Consider the following 13939-nt stretch of genomic DNA (forward strand, 5'->3'; position numbering starts at 1 on the left):
TTATTTTTGCGTGTGAGTTTGGATCAATCTCAACGTTTCAGAAATTGATTATGACAGGTGATGTTTTTGCCAAACTAGCTAGCTCGTAGTGTAGTAAAGTGTCAAATCAACAAGTTATCTGTTGCTAATTTACTAGACTATGTTACGTTGTTTGTGTGGTCGGATTATAACGAATACAAAATAATTTGGATACATCCAGTCAGTCTAACTTGATTGCTATGCATCGTTTTGTTTTCTCTAGCTGGCTTCCATCTCGTAAACCTTTGGCCGTTGACAACGAAGCCCGTGTTCACAAAATAAATTACTGGATGTTAGCCAGCAAAAAGAAAACAAAACGATGCATTACAATCCTAGTAACAAGTTAGACTGACTGGATGCACTTGCATTATTTTGTTATAATCCTACTACACAAACTACATAACACAGCCAAGTAAATTAGCAACAACTGTTGATTGTCAACCAAGCGAGACTGGAACATGACTCCCAGACACCTCGACGAAAGGCGATCAAGCAAGCTCATGCTGCTTGGATATCTTCAAACCTTTTTGGTTGGCTCCAATTTATCTGGGAAACGTTTCTGGTGAGTAGATTATTTATACCCACAAAATATACACAGACGAAAGCATGACCTGTGGTTGTTTTCCACTATCTGATGTTTTTGCTAGCTAGCTCGTAGTAAAGGGTATTATTCAGGTAACTAGCGATTACTAACTTGCCATGTTTAGTCAAATTGAAGCAAACACAACTAGAGAGGGTACAATTTCTGTGGAAATTGTAGGGTGTGCTCGCTTGCGTCGGTTGCAGGTGGGTCCGTCCCATTAAAGATCCTGTAAAGTGGACCTGGAAATGAGTTTTAAGTTTGCCACACCACAGAATAATGTGTTAGTAACTACCCATCCAAATTCGAATGAAAAAATAACACCGACAAGTATGTTAAATTAGGCTTTGAAATCGTGAAAAAAATCAACACTCTTCTCTTCTTGAGACTGGGGGGGCGTGTCGCCTGAAGGAGCTGAAGCTCCGCCCCTCGCTGCCTAGTGCCTAGCTCCGACCCAGATAATGGACGCTATGTCAAGCCGAACAAAACCGTATAGAATTAGAATGTATTTTTTCAACGAGTGAAACATACAGATGCATATAAATGAAATGTTCCCCTGAGCTGTAACAATAAAAATGGACACCAGAGACAGCAGCTCTCCAACTAGGCTACTTCTCACACATTAGCTACCATTTCACCAAAATACCATCATTCTACACCGAGTAGCCTAATATCAATTTAGCGGTTTGCACTAACTCATAGCAGAGATACCTCTGGAAAAGTTATCTAGTATAATTGGGTGTGCTCAAGCCTTCGGCGAGAGCACAACCTTTGTTCTCTCACATATATTTATTGTTGTTTATTTTCGCCCCCCTAAAACTCAGTCAATATTTGGCCTACATAGACAATCTAGGTGTCAAAAGTTTCGTCTTGGTAGCGATTGAGTTGCTTCTATTGGGATTTACGTTCCGTTGCATGGTTTAGGCTCAAGTTAAGCTTTTGTGGCGAAAAGTGAAGCTAACGGTGGCTAATTTGCTAGCCACAGTCACTGACGTTACTAACGTCACTACGTCACTAACGTCACGAAAACACGCGTGACTACCTGTAGCAGAACAGTCGTTTCGCATCTGTTAACTTGGGGGATAGCTAGGCTAACTATAGCTTTACTGCAAGGCAGCTGCAGAAACGCCACAGGTAAAGAGGCCAGGGTGATAACTATTTACTCATTTTACTTTGTGATGTGAAACACAATTGTGAAATGTAATGTACAATATTAGCTGATTTTATTAAGGAAGTAGGCCCGCAACGACTTTCGGAAACGGTAGTCTACTATTTCACTGAAGCATTAGCATCATGACATTAGCCTCTGTTGCCCGGGCAACACATACTACAGTGGTCTATGATGCATCTGTTTTCAATCGTTAAAATAAACATCCTCACAAATACATTTTCGTTGTAGGATTTATTATGACATTACATTACAAGTAAACGATTTGTTGGTGACATTATCATTACCTGTGGTTTCAAACCAGTGTTGCTCACTGCAATGCTGTATCCTACGCGAGACACACTACAAAAACATCTACACAGCTGTAGGACTAGGAAGTCAAACGGCGACAGAACATGTTCGGCACTCCCCTTACTTAAATCAAGTCTTTCAAAAACTATCTGACTACTAACCTGAACTTCATTGCCACAGCCTAAACTTTGTCAATCTGTTCAAGAAAATAATTAATAAAAATTAATAATTAATTTCAGCCTAAACCGTACAACGGAACGTGAAATCGAATTCAACCAACCCAATCGCTACCAAGACGAACACAGCAGTAGTCTAGTACTGTACTGTAGTAGAATTTACCGGGGCAGCTTCTCCACACAGGGCTATATCGCATTTTGCGTTGTTACTGACAATGATCGCTACCAGTGAGCTTTTTTATGAATGACCGATTTTCCACTAAATAAATGTCAAGCTTATTTACGTTTTTGGGGGCATATTTTCAGTTAGCAGATGGTACTGTTTGAATCGCGATTCCATCTTCTACTGCCGGTAACGTCGTAGAATAATCTTCAAAGGGGGTTCTTTATTCATGAATGAATGCAATATGAGTAGGCTACATGCCTGCAATATCACGAGAAGGGAAAACTTAAAAGGACGTTTAAGTCATAGAGATTAGGTCAATTTTTACACCGGTCTGCCAAACTTCTTCGTTTTGATTCAACGATGAGGCTGCCTCTTGCAGGGGAAATGAGAAGACATCACATTTCATTCTACACGTCACTCGTATTTTGAGTTGTAAATAATCAATCAGAAAACAAAAGAATACGCTCACACGTCGAATTGATAGGCTCCCAATTTACATTTACATTTAGTCATTTAGCAGACGCTCTTATCCAGAGCGACTTACAGTAAGTACAGGGACATTCCCCCAAGGCAAGTAGGGTGAAGTGCCTTGCCCAAGGACACAACGTCAGTTGGCATGACCGGGAATCGAACTGGCGACCTTCGGATTACTAGCCCGACTCCCTAACCACTCAGCCACCTGACTCCTCAATTTGATAGGAGCTCTGAAAAAGAGCAGTTCTGAGCATCAAAAAAAGATGCTTTTAAATCTATGTAATCTTTATAAATTATAAGTAGGCCCTATGCATTTTTATATAAAATATACCAAATATCAGTTGTAAAAATGTCATTAAAAAACAAACCCCTGTGCAACTGACGCAAGCAAGCAAGCACACCCTACAATTTCCCCAGAAATTGTACCCTCTCTACTTATAACAAGCACACAGAACTGAGTGATGAACTGCTGGCGGCGGTGGATGGTCCAGGTGCGACCGGAGGATGAACGGCCAGGGGGGGCGATGCTCGGTACGGCTCCGCGTTGCAAAAGAAGCTGTGTGTTGGTGGACCCCGTCTGTCTCTGGTCCATGTTAAAACTGTCTGCCGTGAAATGGTCAGTGGCGCAGAGGCGGCTGTTGGAGTTTATCCGAAGCTTTCCATGAGCGTGGCTCTTCACAAAATCTATCCACCTATTTTTCCTTTCATTATCAACAGGGAACTTATAGCGTTGCAGCGCAGCTGGAGTTCTTGCATCCAGGGAAGATGCAGTTGCGGGTGGTGGGAGACATCCTGAAGCTAGCTAGCTAGCCGATGTAAGCTACAATAACAGTACAGCAGGAGCAGCCATTCAGTGATCTGACGTAGATAGGGCATTTTTTGGCTCCGCCCATTAAAACCTGATCTGAAAACGGAAGAGAAACTGTTCTTCGGTCTAACTCCACATTTCAGTCTGACAAAGTTTTAGCGCTTTGCACATGCTTTCAGGAACTCATTTCACACGTATATAATGTACTTAGAAGCAAAACATGGAATTTACTTTACAGGATCTTTAAGTTTTTTCCCATCTAGTGATATTTTCAAGCATTTACCCTACTCAAGAACCCCCTTTGAAACAAGCTACTGTAACAACGTTGTAACCGGTAGTATTTCAGATGGAATCAGATGGATTCAAACAGTACCATCTGCTAACTGAAAATATGCCCCCAAAAACGTAAATAAGCTTTACATTTATTTAGGGAGAAATGGCTGATTCAAAAGAAGTTTGCTACGAGCAAGCTAGTTGCGGTGGCTAGCCAAACTTCACTGAGTGAGGGGATTGTTTTTAAGCGCCGGAAATGAGTGTTTCTTTTGACATAAAGTTTAGGCTGTGGCACTGAAGCCAGCGACGCACCACACAAGCTTGAGTTTAAATACATTCTTTAATGTGACATTACTTATTGTACATGCAAGTCTTGATTTGTTTAAATGTACATGTATGATGCTGCTAGTAGCAGCAAAGAGTCAATATAAGTTCATTGGTAGTAGAACACACGGCGCGATACGATACTCGCTGTGCTACAGCGTCAATCCATGCGTCGTTGCTAACGTGTGCTGACGTGGTGACGTAGATAGCACTGAGTACCCTTCGTCGACTAAAGGCACTTTTTTGCCGCAAAAACGTTGTAACCTCCTAAACCGTGCAACGGAACGTAAATAAAAATACAAGCAACGCAAATCGAGACCAAGACAAACATTTTGACACAGGCGTTGTCTATCTAGTACAAATATTGACTGATTCTTAGGGGGGCGAAAATAAACAATAACTAGAGAGGGTACAATTTCTGGGGAAATTGTAGGGTGTGCTTGCTTGCGTCGGTTGCAGGTGGGTCCGTCCTCTAAGTTTTTCCCTTCTAGTGATATTTTCAAGCATTTAGCCTACTCATATTGCACATGTCATTAAGAACACCCTTTGAAACAGCTGCGAACCCCCTTTGAAACAAGCTACTGTAACAACGTTGCCACTGGCAGTGTGGAATCGCGATTCAAACAGTACCGTCTGCTAACTGAAAATATGCCCCCCAAAACGTAAATAAGTTTGACATTAATGTAGGGGGAAATGGCTAATTCAAAATAAGTTTGCTAGAGGCAAGCTAGCTGCTGTTGCTCCACATTTCATTGATTGTTTGAAAGCACCGGAAATGTTTCTTTTGACATAAGTTTAGCTGTGGCTTTGAAGACTGTACGACACACTGCCAGTGGGCGAGCCGAGTCTGACTGAGGCTAATGTCAAAACAAGCCGCGGTGTCACTCAAATTCCAAGTTTTACACAAATCACAAAAATATTCTGACCCGCTGGATATCTTCGCAATCGCCATATCTTTAAAACACTGCCCTCCTTCTGATTTTTGATGTAGAATTGACCCTGGTACGAAATTAAGAAAATACTCATCAGAGATCGACAACAGCTGACGCAATCGTCAACGGAGGCTGACGGGGCTCTCTCGTAGCAAACCAACGTTTTTACAGCAACCTACATTAAAATCTCACCACCTGGCTGTCTTCACAATAGTCATATCGTCATAACATTGCCCTCCTTCTGTTTTTTGGTGTGAATTGACAGAAGTATAAAATTACGAAAATACTAAACTACTATGACGCTTGCATGGCTGCCGCCTAGGCAGTCTCACGGGCGACGTGCACTCGCTCAAATTACAAAGACTTTCACAACCTAAATAAAAAATCAGAGATTGCCGTTCCACTCGAAATTGCTCTCTCAACAAAACCCAATGGTTGGTAATTTTGGTGGTTGGCATTTTTAACACATAATCCAAGCTCCAATTTGCGTGCTAGAACGTCTCTATCACGTTGTATCCATGCGTCGTTGTTAACGTGTGCTGACGTAGTGACGTAGGCTAGCACTGGTACCCTTCGTTGACAGAAGACACTTTTTGCCACAAAAACGTTGTAACCTCCTAAACTGTGCAACGGAGTTTAAATAAAAATACAAGCAACTCAATCGCTACCAAGATGAAGCTTTAGACATCTAGGTTGTCTATGTAGTCCAAATATTGACTGAGGCTTAGGGGGGCAAAAATAAATCATAAATATATATGTGACAGAACAAAGGTTGTGCTCTCGCCGAAGGCTTGCGCACACCCAATAAATATATATGTGAGAGAACAAAGGTTGTGCCCTTGCCGAAGGCAAAGCACACCCAATAATTCAGACATCCATTCTATATTGATGGCTATGTTTTGTGTTTCTGCTATTTAGCCGTGGCGTCCCCGCCACGGTATCAGAAATAGGGCTGTACAAAATTTTAGGCGGTCTATCAGCAGTGATTGTTAGAAAACGTATCGGAGGATTGCACGGACATGCGCTTCACAGCGCAGTTGAGATTGCGTGTGTGCGTCTTTGAGAACTGTAGAGCTAAGTCGTATAACTTATGTTGTCAGTTAATTTAAGGCTGTTATTGTATTAGTCTTGCTAATTGGGTGTGCTTTGCCTTCGGCAATGCACAGCCTTTGTTCTCTCACATATATTATTATTCTTTTTATTCTTTTTGCCCCCCTAAAACTCAGTCAATATTTGGCCTACATAGACAACCTAGGTGTCAAAAGTTTCATCTTGGTAGCGATTGAGTTGCTTCTATTGGGATTTACGTTCCGTTGCATGGTTTAAGTACAAATTAAGTTTGTGGCGAAAAGTGAAGCTAACAGTGGCTAACTTGCTAGCCACAGTCAATGACGCGTTGACTCAATGAGTCAACGCTACTTACGTCACTAACGTCACAAAAACTCGCGTGACTACCTCTAGCAGAACATTAGTTTAGCAGCTCGTTAACTTCTGGGAGATAGCTAAGCTAACTGCTTTACTGCAAGGCAGCTGCAGAAACTCCACAAGCAAAGAGGCCAGGGTGATAACTATTTACTAATATTTTACTTTGTGATATGACACACAATTGTGACGTGTGATGTACAATATAAGCTGATTTTATTAAGGAAGTACATCTACTTTCGGAACTACTATTTCACTGAAGTATTATCATCATGACATTAGCCTCTGTTGCCCGGGCAACACATACTACAGTGGTCTATGATGCATCTGTTTTCAATCGTTAAAATAAACATCCTCACAAATACATTCTCGTTGTAGGATTTATTATGACATTAGATTACAAGTAAATGATTTGTGGGTGAAATTATCATTACCTGTGGTTTCAAACCAGTGTATCACTGCAACCCTGTAGCCTACGCGAGACACTACAAAAACATCTACACAACTGTTTAGGAAGTCAAACGGCGACAGAACATGTTCGGCACTCCCCTTACTTAAATCAAAAGTCTATCTAACTACTAACCTGAACTTCATTGCCACAGCCTAAACTTTGTCAATCTGTTCATGAAAATAATTAATTTCAGCCTAAACCGTACAACGGAACGTTGTCCAGTTCAACCAACGCAATCGCTACCAAGACGAACACAGCAGTAGTCTAGTACTGTACCGTAGTAGTACAATTTACTGGGGCAGCTTCTCCACACAGGGCTATATCGTATTTTGCGTTGTTACTGACAATGATCGCTACCAGCGATCTTTTTATGAATGAGCGATTTTCCACTACATAAATGTCAAGCTTATTTACGTTTTGGGGGGCATATTTTCAGTTAGCAGATGGTACTGTTTGAATCGCGATTCCATCTTCTACTGCCGGTAACGTCGTAGAATAATCTTCAAAGGGGGTTCTTTATTAATGAATGAATGCAATAAACTTAAAGGGACGTTTAAGTCATAGAGATTAGGTCAATTTTTACACCGGTCTGCCAAATGTATTCGTTTTGATTCAATGATGAGGCTGCCTCTTGCAGGGGAAATGAGAAGACATCTATTTCATTCTACACTTCACTCGTATTTTGAGTTGTAAATGAGCAGCAACAAAAAAAAGCTTTTAAATCTATGTAATCTTTATAAATAATAAGTATGCATTTTTATATAAAATATACAGAAATATCAATTGTAAAAATGTCAATTTTTTTTGTTGCTGAACATCAACGAGACCGTCAAGCACCTAATTCCTTGATGTACCAGCAGCGTGTTTATTCTTTGCAAAGGCTGAAAGCCCATCTCCCATCCCACTTCCTCACCACATTGCATAGAGGGACTATAGAGAGCATCCCGAGGAGCTGCATCATGGCCTGCAGAGGACAGTGAGGACAGCTGAGAAGATAGTCACAAACATCTATACCAAACGCTGCATCCCCAAAGCCACACACATTGTGGACAAACCCATGCACCCCACACGCTCCTGTACATCATAAGACTCCACTCAATATTTTTGCATATGGCTGCTACCTCAATAACTGATGTCCACATATGGTTTAAGTATGTTGTGTTTACATTCAGTTTCTCTTGCACTAGCCTACTTGTTTACATTCAGAGTATCCCCAAGTCTAGGTGTCTTGAGGCATTTGTCACAAATTGTATCTTGTCTTGTAGGACTAATCTTGTTTTACCTAATTCTACGTAGACGTTGTAGTTGTCTAGGGGTTATGTCTAGGTTCTGGAAGAATGTTGTTTTGTTTCATTTTGTACTGTAAGTACAGTATATGATGACAATAAATACCAGTTGACTTGTCATGACAACAGACCCAGAAATCCCAAGTCCTTTATGATCCTGGATGTCCATAGTGGATCTTGTGTAAATGATCATGTCCTAAATATAGCCAACATCACACAACTCAAACATGCTGTACCTTTTTGCCGATATGTTGACGGAAGCCTTGCCTACCCCTACACAGCTCAAGGTTTTAAATAATTTTAATGTGATCTTTTTTTTTTATAGCTGTGCGCTGAATGTTTGTGCTAATGATTTTCCTTGATATGTAACGTGACAGTGACGAGATTGTACCCTTTCCTGGACATGTACCTGAAACGAGTAAAAAGATACTGTGGTAAAAATTAAGAAACGTGTTGGTGTGGGTTTTTTAACTTAAAATATTTATTAAAATAACTTATTACTGTCATTACTATTCCGATTTTCAAATATTCACACAAGTGAATCCACAGCAAATGGATATGATATTATCGTAGTGTAGCTGTTGACAAGCTAACTTGGCTATTACCGATAATGTAGGCTGCCATGTGTTTTGTTTTGATCAGTACTCAATGCATTGTGGGTGTCAAAGGGTCAACAAGATAACCTACTCTTCTCACGAGAAAATACTGAGGTGTACGGGGTCAAGTCGTACAGCATCAATGTTGATCTTTGTTGCCGGAACACAAACAAATCCAAGATGGCCGCATGTAAACGAGACGAAAGACAAGACGAATGTCGGATGTTTTAGATGCATATTTGTGAATGTATATCTATTATTTCGATCTGTGGTTGGTTGTACAATAGTAAAATGTGTTGAAAGTGATAGCCAAGTCAAGGAAAACGGATAATATTATGGTTTACTAGGTGGAGTGAGTAAAGCGTGAGTTATTTTTGGTTAGCTGTTAGCTAACATTAGCTAAACTAAATTGTTTGAACGTTTTCATATGGATAATAAAGGTGTACTTTCGCAAAATATACAGTAAATTGAGACTGATGTTTATAATACACGTAGCCTAATACTGAACTCTTTATTGTTACGTAATAAGCAAAACTGGACGTTCTAAGGACGCGTTCCTGTCACACCGGTGTGACAGTATGCTGTGGGGCCCAGCCAGCAGCCGTCCCACCGGTGTGACGCTACACGTCAAAGGGTTAGTGGTCCCCTAATACTGTATCAGAAGTCTCTTTCCCGGAATTCAGACTTGGTGCCGAATTACAGCCACTACTAGCAGTCCCACAAGGAGCTTTCCTCAGAACGCGCTGTTTTGGTGTCTGTAGCTTTAAATGCTAATGAGGAGTGGGGGGGCGGCATGCGCTAATGTTTACAATGGATGTATAGTAATGGCTGTAGGCCCGTTGCTGTAAGATGCCTCGAATTTGCCCATTCTCACATGATAACCCTGGTTTGTACACACTCAGTCATTTCAATGAGGGGAAAGGTGGATATCGCCCGCGCCATAACACCAACAGCAGAACGGTTATCCAAATAACAAAGAAGTGTACAACACTCACGTTACAGCATGTGTATTCATACACATACTTGATGCTATCTACCTTTACATTAGCGACAGTAACTCAGCTGTTAGCTGCAGAGCTAATGTTACAGCCAAATTCTAAGGGTAGCAAGCTAGGTAACCATACAGTAAAGCTACAAAATGATATAGCGTTAGTTAACTTACTTGTCCGAGGTTAGTAGCTGGACGAAGGAGAGTTAGTACTGATCCAGAATTTAATTTCAGCAAGGCCAGTTTTGTATTAGCTCAAGTTGAGGAAACAGTCATGGCTGAAGTGTTGGCGCAGACATACAAAACAAATGCGCCTACAACAGAAGTTGTGTAGGCGCATTTCCAGAGAAAATAAAATTAAGACACTGGGTCTTCAGAGGCTCGGATGAAGGAACTGTAAAAAGATTGTTTTCCTTTGTACATCCAAACTAAGCAAATGTAATCATTCGTTCGTTTGCAAGCCATGATGTCTCTCGAGGATAAAAACACTTGCACGTTAGTAGCTCAGTTTCTTACGGGCGGGCCAGATTCTCTGGGCGGGCAAAGCAGAGAGAGGGGTGGTAACCTTCCTCCTTGTGACATCACAAGGAGATTTTCAAACAGAGCAATTGAGCCTTCATTTTCTCAAAGGCGGAGAAGAACACCCAGGGCTTGGTTTACACCTATCGAAAATTCTAGCCACTGGGGGACCAAAGGCAGGCTAGAGGAACTCATATTAATGTTAGATAACCTCCTAAAGTGAAGTTTTCATGTCATGTCACCTTTAAGAGGATTGAGAGGATTTGAAAAAAAACTCAATTGGAAAACCATGTTAAAAATATTATGAATATTGATTTATATTAATTCAAGCATAAGAGGTACAAAGCTGAAAAGTCATAGCAGTCATAGCCTGAAAATGTTGATTTTTTTGATAGCTGAACGGTTTTAATAGCTGAAGATTTGAAGGCGCTGAAAGGTGTCACGGAAGAAATAGAAGAAGGGGGGGGGGTCAGGTGGCTGAGCGGTGAGGGAATCGGGCTAGTAATCCGAAGGTTGCCAGTTCGATTCCCGGTCAAGCCAACTGACGTTGTGTCCTTGGGCAAGGCACTTCACCCTACTTGCCTCGGGGGAATGTCCCTGTACTTACTGTAAGTCGCTCTGGATAAGAGCGTCTGCTAAATGACTAAATGTAAATGTAAGAAGAAGATTAAGAAGTTGAACTAGAAAGTGCATTTCCTGTAGAAAATGCGTTGGAATGCTGAAAGAATTTTTTTTCTTTTTTTAATTGCTGAAAATACAGAAATGAGAAAATACCCGCAAGCTGAAATGAATTTTAAAAATGTGTGAGTCACACAAGAGGCAGTGTGGAAGCTGAACTGCATCATCTAACAAAGCTAAGAGCTTATATAGCCTACAATGCGGGAGAAGCTGAAAGATGAACTTTTATTAACTTTTGTTGATGGAATGAAACATACAGCAGTAGGGCCGATACAGGAAGACACGGCGACACTGTTGCAGAAGGATGATGGTGGTGCAAGTTTTGTCCGTGGAGCATAGGCTACAACGATTAATAAAAAGAATCATGTAGACGCGTTTATTGAGTAATCGCATAACTAATTACACATGTAAACGGAGTAATCGTATTATTGTCATAAACCGACAATTGCTAGTAATCGGGTTTCTCATAGTCAAGTGAACGCACTCAGTGGCGTAGTAGAACAAAAGTTCCATTAGCAATAGTAGTTAGCAAAATAGATATTAGCAGCATCTGCAGAATTAGTAGGTGCTCTTATATGGAGTTAGATCAGTTTCATAATTCAAACAAACAAACGTAACACGATTCACAAATGTATTTCATGATTCACAAATAAATGTAACGCGATTCACAAATAAATGACCCCATTACATTTGTTTGCAACCTGACGAACACGAGTTACAAATCGGAGAACACGAGTTACAAATCAGAATGGGATTTATTCGTCATGAAAGTTTGCACAGACAAGTTATTTGCTTTGGCAGGAAGGTGCATACAATAAACATATAGGGACCTAAAATTTAAATATGTGGACTATCTATACTAGGGGTACATAAACTAGCAGTACTAAGTGGAATTAGAATAAAATAAAATATAAGTTGCCGTAATTTACAATATAAAAATACAAATATTACAAAAAATACAAATGTACAAGATACAATTTTGTAATGCAGTGCAAAAAGCAGTGTGTTTTAAGCAGGAAGTCATTAGAGTCAGTGTGGTCCCTTGGCCTTGTTGAAGAGGCCAACAGCGGAAGGGAAGAAACAGTTTTTGTGGCGTGAGGTATTGTCCTGATGGACCGCAGCCTTCTGCCGGAGGGGAGTGACTGAAACAGGGAGTGTCCAGGGTGGGAGGAGTCGGCCACAATCTTCCTCGCTCGCCTCAGGGTCAGATTGGCAGATTGCAGCCAATCACCTTCTCAGCAGTGCGGATGATACGCTGCAGCCTGCTCTTGTCTTTGGCAGTGGCAGCAGCGTACCAGACGGCGATGGAGGAGGTGAGGATGGACTCAATGATGGCGGAGTAAAAGTGCACCATCATTGTCTTTGGCAGGTTGAACTTCTTCAGCTGCCGAAGGAAGTACATCCTCTGTTGTGCTTTCTTGATGAGGGAGCTGATGTTAAGTTCGCACTTGAGGTCCTGGGAGAGGATAGTGCCCAGGAAGCTGAAGGACTCCACGGTGTTGACTGGGGAGTCACACAGGGTGATGGGGGTGAATGCGGCTGTGTTCTTCCTGAAGTCCACAACCATCTCCACTGTCTTAAGAGCATTGAGCTCTAAGTTGTTCTGGCTGCATCAGGTCACCAGGTTGGCCGCTTCCCACCTATAATCAGACTCTTCTCCACCAGAGATAAGCCCAATAAGGGTGGTGTCGTCCGCAAACTTCAGGAGTTTGACGGATGACTGGAGGTGCAGCTGTTGGTGTACAGGGAGAAGAGCAGAGGAGAAAGGACGCAGCCCTGAGGTGATCCGGTGCTGATGGACCGGGAGTCAGAGACTTGTGTTCCCAGCTTAACGCACTGCTTCCTGTCAGACAGGAAGTCTGTGATCCACCTGCAGGTGGAATCAGGCACGTTCAGCTGGGAGAGCTTGTCCTGAAGCAGGGGGGGGATGATGGTATTGAAGGCAGAGCTGAAGTCCACAAACAGGATCCTGGCATAGAATGCTGGGGAGTCCAGGTGCTGTAGGGTGAAGTGGAGGGCCATGTTAACTGCATCATCCACAGACCTGTTGGCTCTGTAGGCAAACTGCAGGGGGTCCAGTAGAGGGTCTGTGATGGATTTAAGGTGTGCCAGCACCAGGCGCTTGAAAGACTTCATTACCACAGAAGTCAGGGCGACGGGTCTGTAGTCATTATGTCCTGTTGGCCTTGGCTTTTTGGGCACAGGGATGATGGTGGAGGACTTGAGACAGGCTGGCACATGGCATGTCTCAAGGGAGGTGTTAAAGATGTAGGTAAACACCAGAGACAGCTGGTCAGCGCAGTGCTTGAGGGTGGCTGGAGAGACAGAGTCCGGCCTAGCTGCTTTGCGGGGATTCTGCCTCTTGAAAATTCTGTTAACGTCACCCTCCTGAATGGAGAGAGTTGTCACTGTAGAGAGGGGGAGGTGGGAGGCCTCCTGGGTGGGAAGGGGTAGTTCAGGACTGTCCAATTGTCTTTCATATCTGCAGTAGAACTCATTCAGGTTGTTGGCCAGGCGGGAGTCGTTAGTGGAGTGGGGGGTTCTGGGCTTGTTGTCGTTTGCAGAGAATTGGTGTTTTAGTCTCTCCGAGTAAAGTCGTTTAGCCTCCCTCACCGCCTTGCTAAACCTGTTCTTCGACTCCTTGAAACTGTCTTTGTCCCCACTCCTAAACGCAGCCTCTTTCACTGATCTCAACCTTCTGAGTTTAGCTGTAAACCAGGGTTTGTCGTTGTTGTAGCTTACCCTGGTGCGTGTTGGTATACAGCAGTCCTCACAGAAGCTGATGTATG

The 13939-nt window shown here is 42.2% G+C and overlaps 1 protein-coding gene across 1 annotated transcript in view; it reads left to right on the forward strand.

Moving 5' to 3' along the window:
- Positions 1-13939, forward strand: part of atp2a1 (ATPase sarcoplasmic/endoplasmic reticulum Ca2+ transporting 1) — a 102675-nt gene that overhangs the window by 28591 nt on the left and 60145 nt on the right. The gene's annotated exons all lie outside the window — the stretch shown is intronic.

Source organism: Osmerus mordax, chromosome 3 (assembly GCF_038355195.1).
Source record: "Osmerus mordax isolate fOsmMor3 chromosome 3, fOsmMor3.pri, whole genome shotgun sequence".
In the NCBI taxonomy this organism is placed as follows: Eukaryota; Metazoa; Chordata; class Actinopteri; order Osmeriformes; family Osmeridae; genus Osmerus; species Osmerus mordax.